Source organism: Nicotiana tomentosiformis, chromosome 8 (assembly GCF_000390325.3).
Source record: "Nicotiana tomentosiformis chromosome 8, ASM39032v3, whole genome shotgun sequence".
Lineage (NCBI taxonomy): Eukaryota > Viridiplantae > Streptophyta > Magnoliopsida > Solanales > Solanaceae > Nicotiana > Nicotiana tomentosiformis.
In genome coordinates this window covers 89,366,174-89,380,478 of record NC_090819.1, presented here as the reverse complement: position 1 = coordinate 89,380,478, position 14,305 = coordinate 89,366,174, and positions in this window count along the sequence as shown.

Below are 14,305 nucleotides of genomic sequence, written 5' to 3'. Positions count from 1 at the left end.
GATGGAGAAAACTTACCAAGCAACTGGAATGTGGCACACCTCAAGAGATACTATTGTTGATGAGCCTCGCCTATACTGAAAGTATATGCTGCACTCTTTTTTCCTTCATCCAGTTTTTGTCCCAATTGGGTTTTTCTGGCAAGGTTTTTAACGAGGCAGCAACGAAAAGCATACTACGAAGGAAGCTTCAGTAGCAGCAATAAGACCTTTAAGTGACAAGGCACACAAGCAAAGAACCACTACGGAGCGGTTAGATAGTCTTTTGCTCGATAGCAAAGTTCCTACCGGGAAGTAAAGTTTGTTGTCGAATAGAGATTACCCGATCGTTCACAAGTGCAATCCACTAGGGGATTGTTAGATAATTTTTGGCTCGATAGCATAAATTCCTAAGGGGAAGTGAAGTTTGTTATCGAACTGAAGATTATCTAGCAATTCACTAGTGGAATCCTCGAAGGTGTAAAACTTCCAGTGTTTAAATTCGCATTCTTTGCATTCGAACACTGAGGGGGAATGATATGAGGATACGACAACAATGACTGCCACATCGACCGGAATACGAAAACTGGAAACATAGTTGTATCATCGAGACTGGGGACTGCGCAACCAGCCTCGTAGAAACAAGTTGTATAACTTAGCCACAAGAAATAGCAATTTATTTTTAGCACAATGAATGCTTATGTACTTTTGAAAATGGAATGAATAAACTAAAGTCCTTTAATTTTATCTTGTTTCTTGTCTGAATGATGAATTGATTTTATCATTTGAAAGTTAAACAAGTACTTCAAATGCCAGTGCCGTAATGAACAGGAGACGTCCTCTTCAAGAGCACCGTAAATATAAGAGGGCCCTCTCTTATGAAACCCTCACGATAAATGGTTGATTTCGGAAGAACCTATGCCCGAAATCAAAATACTACCGGGGAAAAACACACCTGAAGCCTCGCATATCTCAACGCGGAAAACTGATGAGAATACTTAAAAGAAAAAGACGCAAAGAGCAAAACTTGTGCAAATACTTAAACGAAAAGTACGCAAAGAGAAAAACTTGCATGTTACTTGAAAGAAAAAATGTTTCTATTAACAATAAACATACCAAATAGCATAATTACAAAAATATGAGAAAGAAAAGAAAACAAAAAACTAAGTTACTACATCTCTGGAACCCGAAGGAAGAGAAGCATCTGCACCCCCAAGGGAAGTAGAAGGATCCGTCGCCGGCTCAATACCATGGCTTTCATCATTTTGGCCTTCAGAATCATCACACCTGGCTCTTCTTCAGGTCCCAAGAACTCGGAGCCAGAATCAGAAGAATCGGTAGCATCAGGTTGGTCTGGAAGCCCACTTTTGGTAGTTGACTCCAGCTCACGGGCCTTAGCGATTTAGGCATCATAGTCAATGACACTCTCTTTGGCCTCTTCCAAGGTTTTTCTCCTCATACTATACATAGCATATGTTTTTTCAGCAACGAGGGAAGCCACTTGATGTTGGAATTCTTCTTTAAGTCGGTCGACCTCGACAGAAAGGTTATCCCACGTGGATCTGGCAGACCAGAGGCTGACATCAAGCTCGCGGATAGTGGAGCTGAAAACTCTATTGTGCTCGATGATCCTCTTATACTTCTCCTCCAACCGGGCATACTTCACCTCGACAACAGTAACTTCTTTAGTTTTGGAGCTTAAGGTTGTCTCTAAATTATTCAATCTTTCTGCAGCGACAGCCTCGCAATCGGATGCAGCAAGAAAGACATGATGGACCTCAACCCATTTGGCCTTAGTTTCTTCAAATTGTGCACTTAACGGGGGCGACCTCCTGGCTAAGAGTCACTACTTCTTGCTCGCTTTGCTACAGCCGAACCTCAACCTCAATGGCCTGAGCGGCTCATGCTTCCATCTTTGAGAGGCAAGTAGCAGTTTGGTCTCGCTCGGCCAAAAGTTGATCCTCTCGGGAAACTACGGTCGGTGGAGATGATGTAGCAATTACTGGTGGCGAAGGTAGAGTTGGTGAATAAGGAGATGAAGCTAATAGCGAAGTAGCTGCGACAAATGTAGTGCTGGTTGTTGGTTGCTCATCAAACGAAGACGACAAGGACTCAGTACTCAGCCTCAAGGTACTGGGCACGATGGCTGGGACTCGAAACGGGAGTTAGCATTTTCCACCATATCATACTCCCCCTAGAGTGTCGAGGCATCGTCCTCGCTTGGTGTAACTAAATCAACAGATTGAGTTTTCTGTTGAGCTGAGGATGGCCGTCGTCTTCTATGTAGAGAATCCCCCTCCTCACTGGCTTCTCCATTATCATCTATCATCACAGTATCTATGGTCGGCTCGGGCACAAGGCTCATAACCACAACATCCGAAGATGACTCGGGCGCGGCATTCTTTGCCTTTTTATTTTTTCCCCTGGCCGCGGAGGAACGTCTCCTTTTTGGTTGCTTGTTCTCCGGCCGGGGACTCCGAGAAGAAGAACTTACGCCAGAAGCAGGCCCGGAGACACCTGTTCGGGTAATAGCCTCCTGTAGCATCTTCGCCGTGTCAGCAGGACTAGCCAAAACATCTTCCTCGAGGACGACAACTGAGCCTGGGTAGACCTGAATTTAACATGAGAGAAAGGTTAATCAACTTCCCTATATGAAAGGTAAAAACAAGATGAGTCCAACTTACCATTATTTTTGTCTTTCCAGCCATATTTAAGGGCCAGTACTTTCCACGTACGGGTCTCAGGCGTAGTGAAATCCAAAATCTTCTAGACCCTCTTGTCCAAGCCTTCGACCCTTGGTGGAACCCACTGAGTTGCTGAAACAAGTGAAAGAAGAGGAATTAGTAACAACATGGGATGATCATTAGCTAGAAGAAGAAACAAACGATGAACTTACGAGTATGGTTCCATAATTCCGGAAAGGATGAAGCCGTGGCTGGAATGATGCCCCCGGTGGCAACTACAGCGACACGTTCCATCCACGCACAATTGTTGTCATCATCCATACTGGCTAGCAAAGCATAGTGGCCATGTTTGCTAAAATTTATCATTCCCTCGCGAAATATCTTGGGGGAATAAAGGTTCATTAATCAAGCTAGGGTTAGATCCTCTCCCGTCACCTAGCACAGAAGCCTAAGACAAGTGATTTTCCTCCATATAAAAGGACTTACTTGTGTCAGGCATACCTAGTAACGGATGCAGAACTCCAAAATAATAGAGTCAAGCTCCCCACTCAAAGAGAACGGTCCCAAAGTGAAGGGATACATATAAAAATACGTGAAACCCTTCTTGGGTAAGGTTATCCATTCCGACAGATCAGGAACGATAGTGTCTAAATCTTGGCAATGACAGTCTTCCTTTATAGCAAAAATACTGGAAGGGCAGATGGAAGAGGATATATGCCAACGACCCACGCACGAGGGTTAGCGGAAGGATACTTCTCTTCGAAGTCTTTAGTTGTGACAAGGCTTCTTGGGATGATGGTGCTCACCGTAGGAGGATTAGCATCATCAGCTTTACCTTTATTATTTGAAGAAATAGGGTTTCTGGAAGAAGAAGCCATTTTTATCAGAAAGGAAGGAAGGGTTTCTCTAAAGAAGAAGGTTGAAAAAAGGTTGAAGACAAAGTACGAGTTAAGTAAAGAAAGTTTGAGAAAGTTGGAGAATTATGAAGTGTAAATGAAGAAGTTTGATGCGTATACGTAAAGGAATAGGCAACTAAAATCGTGACCATAATTACCTCGATAACCAGCAAAAGTGATGCTAAATCGTGGGATGATGCGTGTTCGGAGCATTAAATTCGCGGATCTGGTGGACCAAAGGCTGACATCAAGCTCGTGGACAGTGGAGCTGAAAACTCTATTGTGATCGATGATCCTCTTATGCTTCTCCTCCAACCCGGCATACTTCGCCTCGACAGCAGTAACTTCTTCAGTTTTGGAGTTTAAGGTTGTCTCCAAATTATTCAATCTTTCTGCAGCGGCAGCCTCGCGATCGGATGCAGCAAGAACGACATTATGGACCTCAACCCATTTGGCCTTAGTTTCTTCAAATCGTGCCCTTAACGGGGGCGGCCTCCTGGCTAAGAGTCACTACTTCTTGCTCGCTTTGCTACAACCGAGCCTCCAACTCAACAGCCTGAGCGGCTCATGCTTCTAGTTCTGAGAGGCGAGTAGCAGTTTGGTCTCGCTCGGCCAAAAATTGATCCCGCTTGGAGGTAAGTTCCTCCTTATCGCGAATCAGCCTTTGAAGGCCCTCAGAAGCAAGGAAGTTGGCCTGCAAAACAAAAATACAAATTCAAAACCATGCCATAACAAATATAGAAGAAATGACAGGAAATAAAGATTATACCGCCGCTGCGTTGTGCATGGCATGTTCAACAAATACTCTCCCGAGAGAGTTTGTATTTTATCCCTATCTTTTTCTGAAATCAAAGGCTTCAGATAATTTTCAAATTCCACCTGTCGGGACAACATATGGCATCTGAAAGAAACCGAGTGGGTAATGTTCCTCCTCCTCTGGGGATCTTCTGAGGGGGCGGCATAATTTTGCCCCAAGTTCCCATGAACTGGGGACTAGGGAAGAGGGACATCATCCTCTCGAGAAACTACGACCGGTGGAGATGATGTAACAGTTACTGGTGGCGAAGGTAGAGTTGGTGAATAAGGACATGAAGTTAATGGCGAAGTAGCTGCGACAAATGCAGTGCTGGTTGTTGGTTTCTCATCAACCGAAGACGACAAAGACTTGGTACTCAGCCTCACGGTACCGAGCACGGCGACTGGGACTTGAAAATGGGAGTTAGCATTTTCCACCATATCATACTCCCCTAGAGTGCCGAGGCATCGTCCTCGGTTGGTTTAACTAACTCAACAGATTGAGCATTCTGTTGAGCTGAGGAAGGTCATCGTATTCTATGTAGAGAAGCCCACTCCTCACTGGCTTCTCCATCATCATCTATCACCATGGTATCTATGGCCGGCTCGGGCACGAGGCTCATCACCACAACATCCGAAGACGACTCGAGCGCGGCATTCTTTGCCTTTTTATTTTTTTCCCCGGTCGCGGAGGAACGTCTCCTTTTTGGTTGCTTGTTCTCCGGCCATGGACTCCGAGAAGAAGCACTTACTCCATAAGCATGGCTGGAGACACCTGTTCGGGTAATAGCCTCCTGCAACAGCCTCGCCGCGTCAGTAGGACTAGCCAAAATATTTTCCTCGGGGACGACAACGGAGCCCTGGGGTAGACCTGAATTCAATAAGAGAGAAAGGTTAATCAACTTCCCTATACGAAAGGTAAAAACAAGATGAGTCCAACTTACCATGATTTTTAGCCTTCCACCCATATTTAAGGGCCAGTTCTTTCCACATATGGGTCTCGGGTGTAGTGACATCCAAATTTTTCTGGACCCACTTGTCCAAACCTTCGACCCTTGGTGGAACCCACCGAGTTGCTGAAATAAGTGAAAGAAGAGGAATCAGTAACAATATGGGATGATCTTTAGCTAGAAGAAGAAACAAACGATGAACTTACGAGTACGGTTCCACAATTCCGGAAAGGATGAAGTCGTGGCTGGAATGATGTCCCCGGTGGCAACGGCAACGAACCGTTCTATCCACGCACAATCGTTATCATCATCCATGTTGGCTAGCAAAGTATGGTGGCCATGTTTGCTGAAATTTATCATTGGGAATAAAGGTTCATTAATCGAGCTAGGGTTAGATCCTCTCCCGTCTCCTGGCACAGACGCTGAAGACAAGCGATTGTCCTCCACATAGAAGGACTTACTTGTGCCACAAAGTTATGCCACCGGAAAGTAGGGGGACTATCTGTATGGATGTTCATATTTAATGTTCGCATGAGAAAGTGACACGTGGAGCCGGAGACAGAAGACAGTCGGGCCCGAGGGCAATGATCCCGCTTCTTATCGGAGAGAATGATATTCATAAAGGTGAAGTAAATGCCTACCACCTGGTAGCATTTAATGAAGAATATTCTATAGCATTAAGTGCACGGTCCGTTACAGAGAATAAGGCATTTACTGTCTACCGTTACACATTCTTCAATGTCCCTCATAATTGTCATTTAAGAGGGACTTGATCCTAGGACCTTGTTTTCTAGGTACAATTATAAGTAGTGAGCTCTATCATCATTGTAAGGGACACGAATTTTCCTACAAGCATACACTACATTTTGTTCAAAACTCAATAACATTTTACTTTCTTGTTTATTTATACTGCCTCCAAAAGCTCTGTTCCCGGGCTCAAGATCTTTATCATCTTATCTCGATTTTAATGCTAAGTCTTATATTTTTGTCTAATTTATTTATCATTTTAGGATCAAATCGATTCACTTGTCTATAAACTACGTATAAATTCAATTATACCGTTTTACCGGTAAACAAGTATCTTGTTCAAATATACAAAGTTATATTGAATCCACAAATCCTTGGCTAGGTGTAACCGTGTAAATGTATAGCTTCACTAGCAGTCGAACTTAGATCTCTTTATATTTCAACTAAACGAAGAAAACGAACGATGGAAATGACATAAAAGGAAAAGCGTACATAAATATCTAGCCGTCCAATGTGGTTAAGAGACGAGCATTCTTGTTGGTCCAATTCAAGTCCAAGGCATTGATAATGCCATCCCTTGAATAATTTTCCTGCATTCTTTCTTAGTCCTTGCCTCTTTGGGAAAGTTTTTTTTATTATATTATTACTTTTAATTATATTACTATTATTAGCGGACGTGTCAAGTTGCTAAGAATTTCCATCTGGGGCATATGTTGTCTGCCACCTAAAGATTGTTTCCTTCTCTTCACAAAGTTCTCTCTTAATTTCATGAATCTAAAAACTGACGTTCAACGTTTAAGTGGCAAACAACACATTATTTTGCTCCAATTCCTCCTATTTCTTTTTCTCCAACTTGAATTTTTTTAATTCTAGTTTAGTTGTTGCCACAGAAGAAAAAGTGATACATATATAATTATTGAGTATTATTATCTCTGTGGGTTTTAATTCATAGGGCCATGGACAAGTGTGTCTGGAAACTTGTTTATAAAGTTAGTCTAAGATATTTGTCTGGTACGTATATAGAGAAAATACTTTTTTTTTCCTGGTTTTGGGAGTGGGGAGGGGGGAAGGGAGAGAGAAGTTATATGTTTCATGGGCTAAACCATATATGTTTGAATTGGTTATTAGTTAAATTTTTATTTATATATAGTGAAAGATCTAGATATTTAGTCGCGAGTTCTAACACATAGGGGTGTACGAAAGAAACGATAAATCGCATCAAATTTATGATTCGAGTCAAACCGGAAATAAAATTCGACTATGGTTTGGTTTGATTTGGTTTGGTGTTAGAAAAACAAATCGACCTTAATTGGTTTGATTTTAACTAGAAAAAGTCAAACCGAAACCAAACCAACCCGACATTACATGTATACAAGTTTTAAAAATATTTTATACATAAAAATAATTATTGTAATGTAATTTATAAATACTTTTTAAACTTTTTCATAATTCACTCTTTTAATGTATTATTTCAAACTAGGACTTAGAATTTTTGAATGGTCAAAAATATTTTATAGCCCGTAAAAGTTAGTAACTCAAATAAAGCGCAAAGCAAAATAAATCAATACTAATGCTAAAAAATATCAATCAATACCAGGAAGTAGGAATGACAATAGTATTGTATATTTATTCTTTTAGTTTTGCATTGGTTTAGATAGTGAAAATGCATATAATTTATTTTTATCATTATTTAGTCATGTAATTAATACTTAATACTTATTTTAGCATGACTTAGTAATTTTAGATTATGTTTATTTTCATTATGTCTTATTAGTTAACAATATTTATTTTATGCGACTTGTTGAGTATTTTAGTATAATCATGACTCATCTCATATTATTTTGTATTATTTTATTAAAAAACATCTTATATAGTTTTATCCTGCTAGGACCTAAGAATTATATTAGAGCACACATTATATATTTTATGGTATGAAGATTTTATCGGAAAAAAATCCAAAAACCCGAGAAATCCGAAAACCCGAAAAAAATCGAGATTGAAAATTCGATTTTTGTTGGTTTGGTTTATAGATTTAAAAATTTGAGACAATTGATTTGATTTGATAATTTAAAAACTCGAACCAACCCGGCATATGTACACCCCTACAGTCACACATATAATAAAACTTTGTTTTTGGATTGGATAGGTAATGCATAATAGTAATACAAAGATCTTATTTCCGTTTAATCATGATTGACTCATAGTAAATCATTTTTACCTATAGTACATCAAAGATTCCTTCGAAATACAATACGTCTTCAAATATTGAATGGCATTTGTGATTTACACCTAATATAAGCAATGTGGAGAAGATTGAGGAATTTAATAAACTTCAATTTGATGGGAACTCCAACACGTTGAGGGACTAAAAAATATGGAAATGAAACAGTAAGTGACCCACTTGACCTAAAGTGCTATGAATTTAATTAATATCATGTCTGACTAGCACTGTAAAATAGTAGTAAACTTATATTAATGCAAATTTCTTCCCTTTTCATTTGCTTCCATCCGTTCATGCCTCCATTGATTCCCACAAATATTAAGCAAAAAATCATGGAATTTCTTAATTGTGGCAGACAAAATAAGGGTTTCCCCGCAAAAGACCACAACAATAAGTTCAAAATAAAAAATTACTTCAGCTCATTATTGAACATTTTATTTAATCTATGGAGTATAAATTCCCTAAAATCATGATTAGGTAAGTGGTCCCATGTTGCACTCAGGTGTCACTTTGACAACTTGTTTGATTCGCTATTATATCGTTTTGATGATTATAAACTTACGTGTAATCAGTTTTGATTTTTATTAGGATTAAGACTACGATTGAGATTCTTGATTTTTTCCAAGGATTTAGCAAAAGTCAAGAAAATAACAGATTATGTTCCTTACTGAAACGAAAGTGGACAAAGAATCAAAATGATGCAACACTACAAAGAGCTAAGCCGCTAATGGGGTAGGATTGTCCAATTTTTCATCCTTCTAATTACCTTACCCATTGTTAAATTTTTTTGATAATATAAAATTTCTTTATACTGTCGGTGTATACAAGATAAGTATATATTTGTGTTGTGTAAATGAATTATTTTGCGAGTTTTCCCAATAAACTACTCCCTCCCTTCAAATTTATACAATCATATTTTTTTTTCTTAATCTGTTTAAAAAAGAATGATCCATTCTAAATTTGAAAAAATCTAAATTAAACTTCCTTCTCTATCTTTAATAACGATTTTTATAATCACACAAATATTATGGCATATTTAAAATTACAAATTTCAAAAGTCTTATAGTTACACTAATGTTATGACATATATTATTTTGGACTAGCTTGTAGAGGCTAAAACATCAATTAATTTGGATTGAAGGGAGTAATAAAATTCAAAAGTCATCATTTCTTTCTTAAATTTTATGTCTAAGGTACACATAAAATGCAATGGACGGGTAATTAGGAGGTAATTTCTTACCTCGGGCCGCACACCCTCATCCAAATACTAATTACAATGACAGTAATTTGCTGTCTGTTTAAGAGCATTTCCTAAATCCTAATTAATGCGACACAGCAAATTAAAGAGCTAAAACTAATGGATTATGAGACGATGCTCTAGTTGAAGAGGAAGGGAATAAGCATCTTCCACTTTGTTGTTCATTTGACCTTAGTGATTATTACCCCATTATTATTAAACAATGGGCTGGTTTGACAGACTTTTTAGTGCGGAAAGTGTTGGAGGCTAGCCACTGGACAAGATAAATGACATAATGGTATGGCCCATTGAATTATCAAAGATGGGTTAAATTCACCATTACTCTAATTTGGAGTTATTAAAGGTTAAATACTATAATTTTGTTTTGCTTGGATAAGGGCACAATTTTGTGTTTCTGTAACTAGTAAATTTGTAATATTGTAATGTCATGAAAGCTAAAAGAATGTCCTTTAGTCTTGATTAATATGCTAATTTTGAATTGAAACGGCAAAATTATACTCTTTAGTCTTTGATAATCAGGAAGGACATTGCACTTTCTCATCCCTTCTAACCTTGCCCATCACTAACTTATATGGGAAAAGGTCCAAATTTACCTCTCTATTTTTTAATATTGTCTATATTTAACCTCCGTTATATTATTCGGTCAAATTTACCCCTATCGTTATACTATCCCGCCAAATTTATTCTTACCATCAGCAAACTTTTAAAAATTACCCCCCAGGTGACCCAGAATCTCCCAAATTATTTTAATTAAGTCATTTATTCTTCTTCTTGATTTACTATTTTCGAAATAGTTGATATTTACCTACTTTCTTAATTGAAAAAAATAAGAGAAAGAAATATTAAATAATACAATGGTTAGTAAACAAAGTATAGTAAATTAAAAAATCTAAATTAGGTAGTTTGTCTAAATTTTAAAAGTATTTACTAACACCCCAACTTTAATAAATTCGTTGCACCAAAGTTATGGAGACTTTGCAAGTATTTGTGATAGAAGTTAAACTTCCTGGGGGACTTTATATTGTCGAATTCAACTTTGCTTTAATCAAATGCCTACGCATTGTGCACTCTTAAGTTAGTCGATCGAACTCTATACTAATAAGACAATAACAAAATATATTCGAATATACATGTATATATTTGATGAGCAACTGCATATAATAAATAGACCTATTGAATTTTACGGTGTATATATGGTTAAAAAATAAATAAAATTTTAAACCAATTCCAAACCCATTATCACAAGAAGATACGTGGGTGCAATGGTAATTGAAAATATCCATGAATAATTTGTATAGTCTAGTACATTTAGCATTCACATCAATAGTAAAATCTAAAAATAGTGAAGCAAGAAGAACAACAAGTGATTTAAATAAAAGGAAATTGGGAGATTTTAGATTACCTAACAGATCAAGGGATAATTTTAAAAGTTTGCTGATGGTAGAGATAATTTTGATCAGATAGTAAATGTAAACAATATTCGAAAGTAGCGGGAAATATTTGGCCCTTTTCCTATAGCTAAGACATAGGTTTTAAGGTAGGAAGTTTAACCTTTAAGTCTCTTGACGTACTGACATATTATGCTATCAAAATAGATAACGAAATTTTATGATCGTGCATATTGCTAATCTTGGAGAAGATGGGAGCTCTTATATAGGCAGATTATATGCTAATCTTGGAGAAGATGGGAGCTCTTATATATGCAGATTATATGCTTATGTTCCTAATGATGAGGATGGTCTACCTTTGTACACAGATAAAGAAAAAAAAAATCTATACTTGGAACTTGGAAGAAAGGGGAAGGCAAGAAGAGAGACCCATGTCGATATGGAGTCACTTAGTTGTTGATATTGTTTGCAACAAATTATTTGTGATACAAAAATAAATTGTAATCACAATATAAATATGAAGAAACATAGTTTTATTGATAAAATGATGCGGGTACAATTCTATTTGTTCCCTTGATTCTTCTCTCCTGATTATCTCCGTGATTCGAGGGCTGAATCAGCGTGTTTCTCGAACGTAGGATGATTCAAACTTTATTGGATGTATATGATATCCATGAAAGTATGGTGTAGATCTTCTTGAAGTATTTGATTATCAAGAATTATCCGATATTCGAGATGATCTCCATTTTTTGAGATCTCCCTTTTAAGGGGATATGTAACCCTTTTAATAGGAGTGATCTAGAGTTAGGATAGAGTACCCTCCAAGAAAACCCTAATAGACTCGGATTTAGCCCAAATTTTATATGGGCTTGATCCGTTAAAATTTCGATGTCTACAAATACTATGCTTAGCCTTTAAAAAAAAATTCATTACATCAATGGAAGGAGAAGGAACTATGTGTAAGGTTGAAATTATGTATACTGATTAAGGTTGTTATCTCCCCTCCATTCTGCCCTCTATTTTTATTTTTAAACAAAGGTCGAGGTCAATGTCAAAATTCCTTGCCACAATGCGAGGTAAAAACCTAGGTGAGTGGAGTAATTTAAAAAAAAATGAAGAGAAAAATTACGTTGAACCCTACACTTCAAACTATGAAAGGTAGATAATTCACCAAATGTGGTAACCTCAAACCCCATTTGAATGCCAACAAATTGCACACATGAAATAGGTTTGAAAACATTTCAATATATAAATAAAGATGGCAAGAGGAAAAGAAAAATATAACTCAAGAGGTATAGGGTTGTTATAATTAGTTCGTATCTAGTCGTGCTAGGAATATTTCAATTGCACTTAAGAGCTGAAAGGAGAAAAATTTGGAGATTTGCACGTACAACGGTACAAGGTCATTTTTTTGAGCTATTGTAAGTATATTTCTCTTATTCAACATGTACAGAGAATTAAAAGCATACTTTCCTCCTCCTGAAATTAGCCTTTTGTAGAGGTTTAGGCCTAATCTTATTTCCCCTCTGTGTTTCTTTCTCTTTTTATTTAATAAAATCCGCCATCCTTTATGGATTTTAAATAAGACTATGTTTTAATTAATACAAGATGCAATACAAATGTACAATACGTACTCCTTAATTATTAGATAAATTTTGTTTTTAGCAACATCACCCATTAATCTGAAGTTGGAAAGAATAGCCGAAGATTGCCATGAAAATGATTAAATTTAAAAAGCAGACCCTTGCTAAAAACCTCCATAATCAATTGATCATCGATTGGTATATTGCACAACAACGTCAGAGATGGCTTCTAATGTGCAAAGTAAATACAACATATGCTAAGTGATAATTTACAAGGTTAAGTGAGATTATCAATCGAGATTAAAGGATAAAAGAACATAAATCTTAGAACGACACTAAGATTTCGCTCTAAGTTTAAAAAAAGTTTGTTAGTAAGGGCAATTGCAGAATCCAGCGTCCACAAAGGACACACAGATGTTATCGAAGAATATATTTAACTATTGCTTGAAGATAAAAACTACAAGGTCGGATAAACATGACTAGGTATAAATGAACGTAATTAACAAACCAAATTTAGTTTACCGGTGACTGTTCGGGAATTAGATTTTCAAGTAACATACATGATAATACTGATTTTCGCTTGGTGAGTAATACTATATTTGTTTTCTATGATGACGATACGAAAGACTATGAGCCTGTTTGGATGACCCTTTTTAATTTGTGGAAGTGTTTGACAATCAAAAAAGGGCTTAAAAAAAGTTAAAATCTGTTTAAAAAAAGCCAAAATCAATAAGTTGGGTAATCTTAACTTTTTCAAATTGGCTTAAAAGCCATATTGCTTTGACCAATGATATTACATTCTTATCCTTATAATTTTTCTTAATCCCGAAATTACCCCAATAGAAAACCTTAAAACATACTATCCTTTTCTTTTCTCCGGTCTTGTTGCAGCCTCGACTTTCTTCTTCCTCTTCTTCCATAACTTTCCTCTATTTTCCTTTCATTTCTTTCTTTACTCTTTCATTCATTATTTTCTCAAATTTTTCCTTTCCTTTCTTCCATAACTTTCCTCTATTTTCCTTTCATTTCTTTCTTTACTCTTTCATTCATTATTTTCCCAAATTTTTTCTTTCCTTTCTTTCTTCCCAGTGCTGCTCCCTTCCCCTCACACTTCTTTCTTTAGTCAAATTATTATTATTATATGTTATTTAAATAAATATTTTATATATATTAAAAATAATTTTACCTAATCATTGAGAACTTAATGAAAAGACATAAATCAATTTGTATAATAATCAATTTAGCATTAAAAACTTGTAATAATTAGCTACTTTTTAGTGTTACCAGCTTTAAGGATATTTCAGCCACTTTAACAGAAAAAAGTACTTACTATCACTTGTTTACCAAACACTTTAACAATTTTTTTTCAGTTTCAATACTTTTATCCAAACACATAACTGCTTATTTATAAAATAAGCTTCAGGATTTAAAAGTGCTTTTAAGCACAATTTTTTTTTTAAGCCAATCCAAACTGGCTGATTTGTGCCTTAAAATTTTTTTCTTATGTTCAAGCACTAAAAACCATGGGAATATCTTTGCAGCCCACTTCATTCCTATTACAATTACAACTATGGATTTCGCTCACGCCATCTTAAGGAAAAAAAGATTAAGCTTTGTCATACTACTACTACAAGCAGATACAAAAAGAGGAGTTAAAAAAATTAACCTAAATAGTCGTTCATCCAACCACTTAAACTTAAAATAATTTGTGATTGTAAAAAAATAAAAATAAAATAAATAAACATATATATATATATATATATATATATATATATATATATATATATATATATATATATATATATAT